At 34.7% G+C, this 17,529-nt stretch overlaps 2 long non-coding RNA genes across 2 annotated transcripts; one reads left to right on the top strand and one right to left on the bottom strand.

Moving 5' to 3' along the window:
- Nucleotides 1–638: 638 nt before the first annotated feature.
- On the bottom strand, nt 639–2,701 carry LOC135623265 (uncharacterized). Its single transcript, XR_010491320.1, has 2 exons — nt 1,940–2,701; nt 639–1,816 (listed from the first exon to the last, which is right to left on the bottom strand). It is a non-coding gene; the product is annotated as an uncharacterized LOC135623265 (long non-coding RNA).
- A 2,497-nt stretch (nt 2,702–5,198) lies between these two features.
- Nucleotides 5,199–6,254, top strand: LOC108951196 (uncharacterized). Its single transcript, XR_001975515.2, has 2 exons — nt 5,199–5,558; nt 5,811–6,254. It is a non-coding gene; the product is annotated as an uncharacterized LOC108951196 (long non-coding RNA).
- The last annotated feature ends 11,275 nt before the right edge of the window (nt 6,255–17,529 follow it).

Below are 17,529 nucleotides of genomic sequence, written 5' to 3'. Positions count from 1 at the left end.
TGTTTAAATTTATTTTTTGTGTCATTTTTAAACTTATTTTTCTTAATGAATTTTTTGAATTTTTTTGTTAGAACTGTCAAGTCATCGTCACAGTCCTTATCACTTGAGTTTTCTCTGAAGTGGTCATCTAAAGTTCTAAGTGTCATATCCTTCCTATTCTTTAGAATGATCTCTTCTTGCTATTCATGAGCCTTGCAAGTCATTTCATAGGTCATTAATGACCCGATTAGTTCTTCAAGAGGGAAGTTGTTTAAATCTTTAGCCTCTTTAATAGCAGTGACTTTAGGGTCCCAACTCTTATGAATGGATCTTATAATCTTATTTACGAGTTTAAAATCCGAAAAACTTTTGCCGAGTCATTTTAGACCATTGATGACATCCGTGAAATGGGTGTACATATCGCTAATAGTCTCACTCGGTAAGATTGATTTTTGATTTATCGCCAAAATGCCTCGGCATATCTACCGAGTCATGGTTCCTGGTGACTTAAGCTGCAAATCTTATAGATGGTTTGGAATGGGTAGGGAGCAAAGTGAGTCCAAGAAAACATTGTTATTAGCCAGCGGACCACCATGGCCATTGACTCGTATCGTGGCAAGCACATCGAATTGGCTGCATCACTAGGCATTCAGGTCAGCGACAGGAATGGATCTCTCAACCACTAAGATCAAGACTAATGGGTAACAAATAAAAAATAAAAAATAAAAAAAACAAAAGCAGAGATAACTAATGTGATTCATAGTTTGGCTCGCATGCTTATCCATCGCAAGGACTGTGCTTTCAACCAGCATTCTCCTTCTTCTACCTCATCTTATCCCAAGTGAAGAAGCCACACAAGTTTGCTCGCCGAGGGCAACAGCAAAAGTGATCGGATGCGGAACGTAGAATCCGACCTTTTAATCATTGCCAGTAGAGCGGACCAAACACGTTACTTCTTGTCTGCACCTGCTGCTACTAAACAAACGAAGCTTGCCTTGCCAAACCAAGGAACCTACAAAGCCGATAGATGATGGATGAGCATCTGCAGCCACACATATGTTCCAAAAGCTGTTTCACTTTGTGATCATAAAGCCTGCCACAGCTGGATTCATGAGCAAGCCTTTTGGCCGAGAAACCTAATCCTTGTCCACTTTCCATGCACCCAAATTAGTCTGAGCGTTGTTATCTGCATATTGCAGTGCGTGCAACGCCCTAACCTACGAGGAGGAGATCCTGCTCCTGCTTTCTCTTCCTATGGACTAAATCTATCTCTCGTCTCTTCCAAGGTTGCAAATCAAGTTTCAGCAGCTACTCGATCCATCAGGTGGAAGATACCATGACAAGAAATGTGATCTTCAAAAGTGGCCTCGAGCAAAGCCCAGAGAGTCCCAGCAGAGAGTCCCGTCAACTTGTCCAACTCGACTCCCATATTCCATTTCATCCAAAAAGACTCTTCCCACTATGAAGTCTGTGGTTTAGACTTCTGTTCGGGAGGAAGTGCATGCCATCATTCCCTTTGAAACGCCACTAGTTGCCATCTTGCTTGGTAAGTGCTTGACCTTACATGCTAATGCCATTTGACTTTCTCATAATTGGGGATGATGACGGTCCACCTCAACTACAATTCACCCAATATAATATAACGTAGTGGAAAAATGAGATCAAGAAATCACTTTCACTTCACCACTTTTCCATCTCACTGTAACGCACTCATTCAGCACTCTTTGTTCCCACTTGGTTCATCTCTACATTCTGACGAAGATGTGATCATCTAAACCAATTGTTATGGTAGATTGTTCCCTGTTTCTGTAGGAAATCAGTAACAGGTTGCGGTTTCCTGTCGAGTAGGATTCCAGCGCAAGGAGATCAAATTAACTTTACCGGTGGAAATAAAGAAATGGAATGGCATGGCATCATGTGGATGAAAAGGAAAAGGAAACACAGAACCTAAGAACAGTACCTTTTAAGGGATGAACTGGGTTCGATTTAACGCAAAAAGTAGAACCATTTGGCCTAAGTTGGAACATGATCATATCCAAGGTCTCCATTTAGACTCCCAGGGGAGTCACTTCGTCGTGTATGTGCATCCCTATCGTGCTTGCTTTAGCAAATCATTGCACCTCTCGGTAGAGAGGCACCAGCAAAAAGAGGAGAGCAGGCAGTGGCCAACCCCCATCGCCTGCTCATTAGAATTCCCCTCGAGAGCAGGGAGAAGTTTGGAGGTGTCGGTAGAAGCAAACCATCTTCCATTACCTTTCTGACTTGATACAGCTCCCGGTGGTAGCCATGCTGCAGCTCCTGTCGGCCGTGACGAGGAGGCTGAGATGGCCCAAGAAGCGCAGCGCACGGGTGTTCGACGAGGCGGCTCTGGCGCTCACTCCCGAGGATGCAGCGGCCGCGCGCCGCCCGTGGGGAGCTCTCGCGACGCTGCTGGCGATCGCTCGTGCGCCGCTGGCGGTAGCGACTTGCTTTGCATGCCAGGCTGAGGACATGGAAGCAGGGGGCCGTCTCCATGCAGCGGAGGTAGGTGATTTGATGGTCGGGGAGGCCATGCGCTTTGCCATCTATCTGTAGGCGTTCGGCTTTGATCTTTGTCTATATATAAGAATGATATTATGTACTTTGGAATACCGAGGAAGAAAAATAGAGAGGATTTCAAATGGTTTTCTTGGTTTCATTGTGGTGTTTACTCGAGACTTGGTGACCTTGTTTTGCGTGATTACTCGAGGCTTTCACAACATGATTTATACTTGACACCAAAGAATCAAGAAGATTTCTGATATGCTACTTTAATTTCTGGGTGCTTCAAGGTTGTCAAAGAAGGGAAAGTGAATGAAGTATTTGATCAACTATTGACATAGACTACCATGATTGTTTTGGGAACTCCTGCAACCACAAAGATGCTCTTGGAAATCAGGCTTCGTAGGATTTATTCCTCTGTTTCAGTCTTAACGTATCCTCAAGAAACTGCATAACATGATTCAGGCCACAGTTCACCTTGTTTAGAAAATGCAAACTTGCGGCAATCATCTCATTAAGTCCGTCTCGAATCAGGGAAATATAGTATTACCGGTTGCTTGAAAATTAATCCGATGGCAATTTTATGTTGCCTTCTCTTTATGAATTTGAAGATAGAAATGATCAACAGCTTCTTCTTTTTTTTCTTTTTAATGTGGGACAGGGAATGATCAATGTGTCAAAACTTGTCTTGATCCTTCGTGGTATGAGGTGATAGCGGTGGACAATCTGATGACTGTGGTGGGATGCATGGCCTTTGCCGGTCCTACATAGCATTTCTCCGAGATAAGTTTGCGATAGGATAGTTAGTGGGAGGCCAAAGTAATCCCAGTCCATGATATGTTTGACAATTCCTGGTTGATGAAAGTGACTAAAGAAAGAGATCGAATCGTTTTAAAAGCTCCAGAGAATATTTTTCTACTTTACAGAAAGCAAAAGGGAGAAAAAAAGGTGGGTGAAGAATGTTGCACTTCGATAGAGGAGAGCAACGACTCATTCTTGAAGTCTTTGCCATGCCACCATGTAGATTTAGGAGCAGAAGCAGATTTGGAAAATCTACTTAAGCAAATTTAATTTCTAGTAGCAATTAATAAGTAGCATATTTGGATTCGGGGTTCGGTCCGGTCTTAAGCTTGGAGCTCTTTCAATTTAGTTTTAGAGCTGGAGACTGGTGTAGCTGAGAGATTGAGGTGGTCTTTCTTGCATAGCAAGACTGTGTTCGCCAGCGCGGGGAAAATATACGATGCATGAGCATAAGATGAATGACAAACTTTTGGAGACATGTTCAAGATTCATTGTTAAAGTGGAGGGTCATCCAAAAAGTAGAGGACCCCACAAAGTTACCATATGCTTGACCTCCATTGTGGACTAGAAGCATATGCTTGTCCTTGTAGCCATTGGATGCACATAGTAGTTGTTAAAGAAGTGGTCACTCTCATGGTTGGGTACCCAAGGGGGGATTCCATGTACGCTTAGATGAAGTTTCTGAGACGCAAATGCAATCACAAACTCTCCTGCATGTCATCCTCCATATTAGCTAGGCATCAGGCCTTGGGTTCAGTAGATCGATCACACAAGTGAAATGTGTTCGTAGGGGAGCAACACTAATTAGCCAGAAATATCTATGTATGTATGTATGTATGTAAATTTGCTGAAAATTGCATGATGGCTTTATTATAGGGAACTTTGACTTGAAATTGACTAGAGGAATTTTGACTTAAATCTGCTCTAAGAAGTTATCATACACAGATAGTATGTGCAGATTGTCATACCGTGGCACATCAATTAGAAAAAATGCTTCGGCAGATGTTCCAAGTCGAATGGTTGCAGTTCCCTCAGATTATTGGCAAATTTTGTCCTAATATTCAAAGAGAAATCATAAATGAACTATCCAAAAGTTCATCTGTAGAAATGCAGAACAGAGCCCATGTTGCAGAGTGCGGATTATGCCGGCTTTGGAGGTAGTAATCGAAGGGAAGTAAGTAGCATGGTAGCGTCCATGAATTTGCTGGCCACATGGACGGACACCTTTCTTTCCTATAGAAGAGGAGAAAAAGGCACAGAAATAAATCAAGAATTGATGACATCTGTAATTTGTTAATCAGTTTCTGGAGAAGAAGATGAAGAAAGAAAAATCTTCAAGTTGAAAAGAGATGATGATCAGGAGAAAACAACCACTCATATCTGAGCATGATTGATGATGCAATTCTAGGAACTCGAATAACCTAGAGAAACTTTATCCCGCCTGCCGGGTCTTGATCAGATCCAGATCATACTTGGACTTGATGGGATTGATTTTATTTAATAATAATTTAATAATATTTTATTTTATTTATTATTTATTCACTCAGTGGTTTAAATCATTTAATCATTATTGTACAAATTTTATGAATTACTTGACTAGATCTACGCCATACTCTAACTTGATCCGACTGATTTTATTTTGTAATGATTTTATAATATAGTAATTAATCATGATTAGTTGGTATTTATTATGGTACAAATTTTATGAATGGCTAGTTTAGTATAATTTACTTGATACCAATTCATTAGTTGGTACCAGAGAAAATCTGAATTGTTAAAAAAATATATATTTTTTGACTTATTTACCCCTAAGAGTTTGCAAAAGTTATATCGAGGGGCAAGACCCACTTTGGGAAGAGGATGATTAATAGGTTTCCATATTAGTAGGATTCCTTTGGTTATTGGTCTTCGGAGGAAAAATCCGAGCCACCGCCGCTTGTATCCATCATCCCACCCCATCATCTTCTGCCGATAGAGATATCTCTCCGGTTGGCGCCTCTTGCTTCCTCCTCTTCCACTCGTAGAAGCAGCAAATCATCTTTTGTCGTTTGTCTATCGCAGCCCTCCCGAAGGGACTCCTAGCCTCCTGCCACCATCTATGAAGTTTGGTTTGGATCCAATCCATTCAAACAAATTTCGTTGATTTGATACCTGTATGAGTAGTGAAGCACAAGAGGAATGACAAGCACCGATTCTGACCCGAGAAGGTTATTGGGATGAGGTAATTGGTGCGCTGCATTGGAGTTGGAAGACTAAAGGTAGGCGTTGATGACACTATTTCTTGGGTTGCTCCTCCTAACATATTTTATTGATAGGCATGGGAGGAGCAAGGTTCTGATTTTATATTGCCTTCTGCTCTCTTACTCTCTTGTGCTTTCGGCATGCTTGCAAAGATTGCTGCGCGCTATTCACTGCAAGATGACACTTCACTTTTTTTCTGCAAAGAGTAGATTTAAGATTTGTTATTCCATCTAGATTTCTCCTTATGATTCGGGTATTTGTTGATAAAGGGATGCAAGGTATGCAAGGTATTTGTTGCAATGGCTGAGAAGGGTTGCCACCGACACGAGAGTCCTATTGTTGGGGGATTGCAAAATCACCACAAGACACATTTCGAAGACACATCATTATTGGAGTTGGAAATCAGATGGGAAGATAAAAGGGCAATAATTCATGCTGAATGACAGTCATCGGCTTGATTAAATTGTGGAGTTGCCAGAGAAGTGCTTGTTGGCCCTTTTATAACTTGATACAGCAGCAACTAACAAAGTCTCATATTTATCGTCGTAGTCATTGATGATGTGACTGTCTTTCGCCCATATGTTTCGTTGCTTTAATTTCATGCCATCGTGATCACCACATACATATAAGGGTTTCACGGACTAATTCAACGCAATATTTAAAATAATAATTTTTATTTTTAAATAATAAAAATCTGGGTAAGTATTTATTTCTCTTGCTGGATATGATTAAGTGTTATAGGCTTTGTTTTAAATATGATTTTCGTTCTTTATATATCTTATGATGTGTTAGTATGATTGTTTTAATCATGAATTTTTTATTATAAATTAATGTAAGTGATTATTGCAAGTGGTAAAAAATAGATGAGTGCAAATGTTATATATATTTATGTATTTTTAAATGAGTTTTTATTAATTTTATTATAAAAGTTTATATTGTTAGAATCTTAATGATACTAAGGAGGATTGAATTAGTATAATAATAATTTTAATTAATTTTTAAATTCGATCGAAAAATCAACATATTTTTAAAATCGAGACCAAGTTAATTTACTAGTAAAAAAAAAAAAAACTAAGTCACCATTAAACATATTCGATGTATGTTCACTCTTGATTTTTCTTTTCTCGAAGTTATTGGTTTTTACTATCGATTTTCTTTCCAACAAGCGAAAATTAATAATTCTTATTAATATTTTCTCCTTTTTAAAGTTCTTTTATCTTTTATAAATTAGAATTTCAATCGAGCTTTATAGAAGGAAACTTAAACTATGCTCAAAATGAAAGCTCAAATCATTTCATAAAAGATTTACACTTCACTAGTTTGGAATAGAAGTTCCATTAACAAAGCCTGAGTATGATATTTATAAGCTCCAAAAGACTTCATGAATTGAGTCAAAATTTTAAATCTTTGAAATTTTGAGATATGGATGGTATTATCGATACTTTTGACACGAGTTATGATTCTGGACTTTGATGGTACCGTCATCATAATTTTTGAATTTTAAGTGATATTATCATTGCCCTAAGTAGTACCATTGTTTTAAAATGTTAACAAAGAACAAATAGTGCTTGTTGGCTAGTTTAAGCGATACTATCACTTGGGTCTGCTAGTACCACCACCCAAGTTGTTTAGGCTCGCTAACATACATAATTTAGCTCCACTTTAAGCCCAATAGTTTTATTAATAAGTTGGTTTTGTTTTAGCTCAATACTAACTTAAATTGGGTTGAAATTACCTCGATTAAAACATTGATAAATTAATCATTCATCTAGTATATCCTTAAAGCTTTTGCATATTATCCACTCTTCTGACATGTCATCCGATCTTTCAACACTTTGTCTGAACTTTTAGTACATCACCCTTTCTTTTGACATATTTCACATTCCACCAGTATGTTGATTTTTTCATGACATTCAATCTTCTGATGTAGTATTTGATCCTTCTAGCATGATACCTAAACCTATAGCATTTAATCTAATCTCCAACACGTCGACCAATCTTCTAGCTCGGCATTCAATTTTTGATATGATAATTTTCTCGTACAACATCTAGCTCTCTTACTTGAAAGTTAGCCCCTCGATAGTCCAATTCCATGATTGAAGTATTTTCCTGTATCATTTATCTTAAAATTATATTAGTCCAATAAATTTATTAATTAATTTCATCATTAAAATTCATGATTCAAAAATCTCTTCCTTTTTTATGATGATAACCAATTGATAATGGGTCTTAACAAGTCTCCCATTATATTATAAAAATTATGAAGAATTTGAACTCAAAAATAAAAAGCATATATATTTTCAATACTTATCCTAAATTTAAATTGAAACAAATTCAATCTTTTTGATATTATCATTTTAAACCTAATTATTCAATGAAGGTTTAAATTTCTAGTTATAATTGTGATCATTTTAAATTTTAAATTTCAACCATTATCACGATATAATGTCAATCAAAAGATAAATGTAAATTAACAATTTGCATAAATTAAATATGAGTTGTATAACCAAAAAAGAAAAAAAATAGACAACATGATTCTACTTGTTCATGTATGAGTCACCACATTTCCCCCTTTGTCATCAACAAAGATAAATAAAAGTTAAACAATAGCCATTATTTCTCCCTCTTTGTCAACGATAAAAAAAACATAAGTTACTATTTCTCTCCTTTTGTCATCAGCAAAAATAGAGGAGTAGATCAATGATCCAATTGTGTAAAAATAAAAATTACTTTGATATCATGGTACATGAAAGATCTCAATATTATGTCATTAAAGATAAGTTCAATTCATAGACACTAAGAAATCAAGAGAAAAATCTAGTATAAATCATAATTCATTCGGATAAATCTCTCTCAGATATCAGTAAAAAGAAATAATCATAGAAGAAGTAGTAGTAAAAGGTATTTAATTATACATTTGAAAGATTCAACATTCCTACTTCTTTTCTAATAAAGTTAATTTAAATCCTACTTAGAGGTTTAGTAAAAATATCTATAAGTTGATATTTTATGTCTATGAAATCCAAAAAATATCATGATTACTTACATAATTCCTAATGAAATGATATCTAAGATCAATATGCTTGGTTCAAAAATGTTGAATAGAATATTTTGATTAGCAAATTGCACTAATATTGTCACACTTTATATAGACATTTTAAAAGCAAAATTTATAATCTTTTAAAGTATTTTTCATCCAAACTATCTTTGCACAAAATGCAATTGCCATAGCATATTCAACTTTAGTTGTAGATAGTGCAATAGAGATTTACTTCTCATATGACCAAGAAATAAGTACATGACCTAAGAACTAATAAATTTCAAAGATACTTTTTCCATCTTTTCCATATCCCACAAAGTTAGCATCAATATAGCAATCAAATCAAAAATTTTAGATTTATGATATCATAATCCCAACATTCCTTTTAAGTATTTAATTTTTTTTTACTACTTTATAATAAGATTGTTTAAGATTAAATTAAAATCTTGTACAAAGTCCTATCATTTGAAATCTTGTACAAAGTCCTATCATTAGTTGCAGTAAGGTATCGTAAACTACCTATCATACATCTATAAGTCTTTTAATCAAAGCATTCTCGTTCATTATCCATATCTAATTTAGCAGAGATATTCATTAGTATGTTGATAGCTTTATCATTTTTCATATAAAATTATTTTAATAAATTAAGAATATACTAAGTTTGACTAATTGAAATCTCATTATTTATTTGTTTAATTTGTAATCCTAAGGAAAATGTCAATTCACCTATGAAGCTTATTTCAAATTCTCAACTCATACTTTGATTCACATAAAAATTCAATAGTAGAACAAAAAATAATATCATTAACATAAATTTAAATAATAAAAAATTATTATTAAAATATTCAATAAACAATGTGGTATCGATGTTGTTCTTTGAAAAGTTATTTTGTATAAGAAAAAAACTAAGCTTTTTATATCAAGCCATAGGGGCTTATTTTAACCTATAGAGAATCTTAAATAATTTATATATGATTTGAAAATGATCATTTTTAAATTTAGATGGTTGTTCAACATAAATTTTTTCGGAGATAAAATCACTAGGAAAAATACTTTTAATATCTAATTTGAAATAATTTAAAATTTTTAAAACATACATAGGTAAAAAGTATCCTTATGCCTTCAAGTCTAGTTATAGGAATAAATGTTTATTCATAGTCTATATCTTCTTCTTGGTTGAAACATTTGGCTTATCATAATCTTGTTTTGAATCACGACATATGTTTATCTTATGTATTCCTAAAGACCCATTTCATGTTAATTATAAGATGATCACTAGATCTAAGAATAAGTATTTAAACTTTATTTCATTTAAATTGATTTAGCTTTTCATAGATTATTGAGATTCATGAGTCATATCTAAAAGCATTGTCAATGCACTTAAGCTTAATTTGAGATAAAAAATAGTATTTGTATAAACATTTTTTTTTTAAAAGAATGAGGTTGAACATGTTTTATTATATCCCCAATAATAAGATCTTTAGAATGTACATCTATATACTTTCATTTCTTAGGTAAGATTTCTTTAGAAGTATATATATTTAAATTGCTTTGAAGAGTAGAGAGTTCATTTAAATTTAATTTATCAAATTTAAAATTATTATCAAAATTAATTTTCTTAGTTTGAAGAGATTCATTGAAGACAACATGAATATATTCTCAATAACTAAAGATCTTTTATTTAAAATTTGATAAGTTTTAGAGGTAGAAGAATATCCAAGAAAAATACCTTTCATCATATTTTATATTAAATTTAAAGACATCCTTGTCATTTAAAATAAAATATTTATAATCAAAAGTTTTGAAATATAAAATATTGGGTCTTTTGTGGTTCTACAATTTATGAAGAGTTTTAGATAGATCAGATCTTATAAGAACCTTGGTCATGTCGCATTAATGACTTTGATCCAAAATTATTTAGGTAAGTTATGTTCATTAAATAATGTCATTGTAAGCTCATATATTTTCTTTTGTTGAATCTCGTATTTTGATGATGAAACTCCTTGATATATGTTTATGATTTAATCTGCGTTTTGAGTGACGCAAGATGCCTCAATCAGGATGAGACAATTAAAGCAGGAAAATCATGTTGTGCCGGAGGAACATGTCAGAAGATTGGACGTCGGGCTGGTGGATCGGTCGACGTATCAATAGAAGGCTTCGGGCCGTGGACTCGGGCATCGGGCCAAGAAGAGCGGGTATTGTGCCAAGGATATCGGAGTTGCGAAGCCAACTGGCCGATTGGGCAATAGGCCGCAGGAAAGGACGATGCGCCGAAGAATCGGACGAAGCGTCGAGGGACCAATGACATGCCGGACAACTTGGTTAATTACTTAGGATTAATTGTCTCGATCGAAGTTTTGTTTACATGTGCAGGATTAACTACGATGAAAGTAAGACATGCAGCAGGAGTTGCGCCGGAGTCAAGACAATGATCACGTTGGGAGTTCGAGAGTTCTACGGAAGTTCGGACGGTCGTTGGAGGTTCTGCGGGAACAAATCCGAGAAGTCCAGGAGCTTGCCAAAGAAGCTCGTCGGAACTCGTCAAGTGGATCGTCGCAAGTCCAGGAGTTTGCCGGAAGTCCGCAGGAGCATCACCGAGGGTTCATCGGATGATCGACGGAAGTTTGCCGGAAGCTCGCCGAAAGAAGCGATTGACGTACCGGAGCAAGTTGCAGTAAATGTCTTAGGAAATAATCATAGTTAGCACAATGATTAAGTTAGAAATGGAAGGTGATCCCATTAACTTAATCTTGGGGCAATCGGGCCCTTGAAAGACCCAAATTGGGCCGAATGAATCAACCCATTCGGACCTGAAATAGTGCTAGGAGGTAGCACCGCTAGGGTAGGAGGTAGCACCGCCCAGGAGGCAGTGTCCGAGCGAGACTGGGCGGTGCAACTGCCCCAGCCAGGAGGTAGCACCGCTTGGGCTCAGTCTCCGAGCGAGACTGGGCGGTGCAACCTCTCCTGACAAGAGGTGGCACCGCCTGAGCTCAAGTTTCGAGCTTTGCCAAGCGGTGCAACCGCCCCAGTCAAGAGGTGCAACCGCCTGAGCTCGGTCTTCGAGCTCTAGCAGAGAGGTGCAACCGCCCCTGACAGAGGTGGCACCGCCCAGAGGCTCAGTCTTCGAGCTCTGCCAGGTGGTGCAACCGCCCCAGTCAGGAGGTGCAACCGCCTGATCCTAGAATTTCGGGAATTAACAGTTTTGAGCTCCAAATTTGAACTGGGTTGGGGCCTATAAATACCCCACCCATTCAGCACTAAGACAGTAAGAACTTACCCGAAATCTTGATATTTTTCAGTGATTTTTAGAGCTCAAAACTGTTGTAAAGATCAAAAGTTCTCCTCCTTCTGTTCTTCAAAGTTTGAGTTGTAAAGAGAGAAGAGAAAACTTCTGTAAGGGTTGTCTCCTAAGCCTGTCAAAAGGAGTGAATCTGTAAAAGGGTGGTTGGCCTTCGCCTATTGAAGGAAGGCCTCTAGTTGACGTCGGTGACCTCGTCGGTGGAGGAAGCTAAAAGTGGAGTAGGTCAAGATTGACTGAACCACTCTAAATCTCGGTTTGCATTTCCTTTGAGCATTTTACCTTCACTGCAAACTTCTTAATAGCTTACTGCCTTCTGCGATTTTACGAACGAGTTTCTAAGTTCAGAACTTTCTGAATCTGCGTTTAGACGTAAATCGGCTTTTTTTGTACGATCATCATATTTCAGTTTACGTTTACGTTTTGATTTCAATCATAACTGTTTACTGCCTTCTGCGTCTTACGAATAAGTTTCTAAGTTCAGAACTTTCTAAATCTGCGTTTAGACGTAAATCGGCTTTTATCGTAAGAACGTCGCATTTCAGTTTGCGCTTGTATTCTGCTTTCCATCATAAACTGCAAACTGCCTTCATAGATCTACTTTAACGTCATCTCGCTTAATCTCAAGTTAAAGTAATCTTAGAATCGGCTTTCACATCGAAATCATTTTTATCGAACGAACGCAGCTTTCGTTTTAATCGCTGAAAAATTTCCGCTGCACTAATTCACCCCCCCCTCTTAGTGCTCTTGATCCTAACAATTGGTATCAGAGCTTGGTATTTCTCATTTTAGACTTACACCCAAGAGAAATGGCTCTTCGTGGCTTTCAAGAGGGCTTTTCGATTTTTCGTCCACCGTTGTTTAACGGATTGGACTACACCTATTAGAAGACCCGAATGAGGATCTTTCTTATTTCTATGGATGTTGAACTTTGGAATCTTGTCGAAAACGGTTTTTCAAAGTCTTCTCTTCCAATGATCGAATGGTCGGATTTAGAGAAGAAGCATTTTTCTTTAAACGCAAAGGCTATGAATGCCTTATTTTGCGCTTTGGACAAAAATGAGTTCAATCGGGTTTCTTTGTGCGAAACGGCTTTCGATATTTGACGCACTCTTGAAATCACGCACGAGGGAACTAGTAGAGACAAAGACTCGAAAGTTAATATTTTACTGCATGATTTTGAGCTTTTTCAAATGAAGCCAAGCGAAACCATTGGTGACATGTATACCCGTTTTACGGATGTCGTCAATGGTTTAAGAGCTCAAGGCAAATGTTTTTTGAATTCTGAACTTGTGAACAAGATTTTGCATTCTCTTTCTAAGAAGTGGGATTCAAAAGTAACGGCTTTACAAGAAATAAAATATTTAAATATTTTTCCACTTGAAGAACTAATTGGTTCATTGATCACATATGAAATGACATACAATACACGTGAAGAACTTGAGAACCACCTTCCAAAGAACAGGAAGGATTTGGGACATAGAACATTTGAAGACCACTCGAGTATAAGCTCAAGTGATGGTGAACTTAAACTACAAATGAAACAAAAATTAAAAAGCAAAAAGAATGGAACTACTTGCTTTGAACGCAAGAAGAAGAACAAAAATTGGGATGAATCGAGCTCCTCCGAAGACAAGGAGAAAATTAACAAAGGCGAGGTGGCAAACTACGCCTTTACGCCTTTCGACGCTGAGGTAATCAAAATGCCTTTAATTTACTTTGAAATTACATTATGCTTTTCATAAAGCATTTTTCTTTTTTATTTAATTTTCTTGAAAATTGCATGTTTAATAATTTTATAATGAAAATACAAACAATTAGGAATCATGCTTATCATTCTAGTAATTTTGAAAATAATCATGAAAATTGCATGTTTATGATAAACAAAATGATTTTGATTAAAAATACCTTATGAAATCATGCTATATGTGGTTGAGAAGTAATAATGTGTATCATGTTGATTTCCATTGTTATTTCTCGATTTTGAGTATATGAAATCATGTTTAATTTGAAGTTATGATTAATGAGTATATATTTTTGAAATTATGTATGATGATTCTTGATATTTATGGATTATCGATTTTCATGATAATAATAGTGGCTTTAAAAAAAAAATTGATGCATGTTTTCATAAATGAAAAGACATGCTAACATGAAATCGACCACTTAGAATGAAACACTTAAAAAGGGGAAAAATATATTATCAATGAAATCATGAATCTGTTTATTTTGTGAGCCATAAAAATTATTTTGATGATTTAAATTTGAAAAGAGTTTTATCAAAATCATGATCTTGATTTATCAAATTGAATGAATTGAAAATGAATGATGATTTTTCTCTTGAATGATTGTGACTTGTATTCCTTGTATTCATGATATGATTTTTATGTAATTCTTTGTATTCATGAAATATTTATCTCATCACCCAATTATTTCTTTTCAATATTCCTCAAGTGATGATATGAATGCATGAGATATTCATGAATTTATTTTGATGTATGCAAATGAGAAGTTTCGATCATGCATGGTAGGATGCAATGTGACAAATTAATACCATGATGATTTGAAATATTTATGATTTGGAATGATGCATATGCTTTTTATTATGATAATGTATGATGTATCATGAATGCTTAAAAAATTAAATAAATAAATGTTTATATCATGTTAGATGGTTTTACATATTATGCATGATAAGCTATAGTGATGAGTGAAACAATGATTGAAACAATATGAATGATGATTTGGAATCATGCATATAATAATGAGTTTATATGTTTTGAAAATGTGCATGTTTTAATTTGAAAATATAATGATGCACAAATGAGATTGATATTAACCTTTGTCATGATTTAAAAATTGATGTAAAGGGTTTTTGCCTTCTTTTTGACAATGACAAAAGGGGAGATAGCTAGCTTGCACAATTCAAGAAGAAAGCAAAAATTGCACTTCTCAAAAGAGAAGAAATTGCTATCTTGAACATCACCAAGAAGTGCTATCTTGCAAATCTCAAGACATACAAATGCAATCATGCAAAATTTGTAATTTTGCACATCATTAAAATTTATGATGCTTTGGTGATTATGCATGTTCTAAAATGTTATAAAATTCACTAGCTTGCATGATGTAGAACTTAGCTATATTGAACATCACCAAGGAATGCTATCTTGCCAATCTCAAAAAGCAAAAAGTTAACTTGCACATCTAGCAAAACTTATATTTCAAGAAGCAAGAGTTGCTTTCTTGAACATCTCAAAATTGCTAGCTTGCGGGCCTTAAAATGTAGAAATTTTTTGCTAGCTTGTATATGATAAACTTGCTATCATACAACCATGATGATGAGCATGCCTTATCTTCATGATTATATTTGAAAAACTATGACAAAAATATGTCCGAATGATTAAACGTGTTAAAATTATTTTTCGGACTTTTTTGATTGAATGATCAAATCACTTGATTGCCATAATGATTTTACACAATTACTTGCCATGATTACATGTTGGAAATTATGTGCTTGAATACAAAAATTTCCATGATAATAAGTATGTTTTACCTTCATGATTGTAATTGAATATCTCTAGTAAAACCCTGTCCGAATGTATAAAAGTGTCAAATTTTATTTTTGGAGTTTCTTGATACATTATCATCTTCCGAACTTAACAAGCATATGTCATATCAAGTTTAATTCACATCAATGATTTTTGACATATGGAATCATCTAGCAAATGCACTAATTCATATCAAGTTTTAATCGTTGAAAAATTTCCGCTACACTAATTCACCCCCCCTCTTATTGCTCTTGATCCTAACATCTTTAACAACTCCATTTTCTTACAAATTTCTTGGAGTTAGAGAAATTATAATTAAACTCATTTGAATCATAAAATTCTTAAAAATTATGATTTTCAAATCACTTCTACGTATAGAAGAAATTATAAATTCTCCTTCATTTTGAACTTGTTTATAAAGCTTGATAAAATATTTAAAATAATTATTTTTTATGTGTTATGGAGTATGTCTAAGTATAATTATTATAATCAATAACAACTACAAAAGTATATTTACTATCTTATAGATTTGTGATATTGGGTTTAAATAAATCTATATGAATTAGTTGTAATGGCATAGAGGTACTTCGTTTTTGAATTTGAAATTACTCCTTATATATTTTTCTAATTGGTATGTAACACAAAATTTATCTTTAACAAATTTGATTTTAGGCATTCCTCTTACTAGTTCTTTAGTTTCAATTTGAGAAATCAATTTCATAATAGCATATCGTAGTCTCCCATACTAAAGTCATGCATCATTATTCAAAGCCAAAAAATAAGTTGTCTCATGAAAATCATTAAGATCAATAGTATAAACACTATCATTTCTTAATGTTATTAAGGATTTATTCTTATTTGGTATATTTATGATGTAAGTATAAGATTCAAATTGAACTTTATATCTTTTATCATAATATTGACTAATATTTATTAAGTTGTATTTCAAACCATCTATCAAAATCATATTTTCAATCAAGAGATTTGATTTATTACTAATATTTTTATTTTTTATTTTTTTGTTATCTTCGGAGGTAACATATTTTCCATCTCGAGTAATGAGCTTTGAAAAGTTTATAAAATATCTGATCATGTGCCTTGAGTACCCACTATCAAGATAATATTTTTTACTTATTTATCTTATTTGGAGATATACCTATAAGAAAAAGAGATTTACTTTAAATACCCAGTTAACTTAGGATCTTTCATGGTTATATATATCCTTCTTGCCTTTTAGCTTTAAATCACTTATGATTCCTTTAATAATCCAAACTAATTTAAGATGATTATATTTCTTAAAAGAGCATACGTAAGTATAGTGACATTTTTTCATAAAGATTGTATTTAACTTTAGGAATCTATAGTATGGGTTCTTTTACAATTGATTTATGCTATATCTCTTGTTTGTTAGAAACATGTCATCTTCAGACTCTCTATGTGACATACTTGATGCCAACCGTCTTACTAGTCCAAACTATGTGGATTGACTCTATAACCTGAGAATAGTTCTCATAGTGAAAAAATATATGTCCTAGTCCAAACTATGTGGATTGGCTCCGTATCCAAACTATGTCCTAGATAAAAGTCATACCACAACTTGATGCAGGAGCACCTAAGGAAGAGTTTGCTCGATATGAGAAGAATATAGATGATTCCACTCTCGCTTAGTGTTACTTGTCGGCCTCTATGACTCCTGGGTTATAGAGACAACATGAAAACATGGATACCAGATTCATACTCATGCATCTCTATAAATTGTTTGAGGAGTAGAGAATGACTTAGCAATATGAGATATCTAAGAGTCTCTTCCACACTAGGATAACTAAAGGGCCATCGGTTCAAAACCATATCATAAAGATGATAGAGTGAATTGAGAAACTCACAAGTCTAGGAATAGTCCTAGATGATAACCCGTGCATTGATCTTATACTTTAATCCCTACCAGATTCCTTTTCCTAGTTCATTATGAATTTTAATATGGATAAACTTGAGGTGACTCTCTCTGAGCTCCTCAATATGTTAAGGGAAGCAAAGAGCACCATTAAGAAAGAGAAACTAGTTCTCTACAATGGTGAGACCAAAAGGAAAAGGAAGGCTAG

This window comes from Musa acuminata, chromosome BXJ2-9, assembly GCF_036884655.1.
Source record: "Musa acuminata AAA Group cultivar baxijiao chromosome BXJ2-9, Cavendish_Baxijiao_AAA, whole genome shotgun sequence".
NCBI lineage: Eukaryota > Viridiplantae > Streptophyta > Magnoliopsida > Zingiberales > Musaceae > Musa > Musa acuminata.
This window is presented reverse-complemented; position numbering and strand designations above follow the sequence as displayed.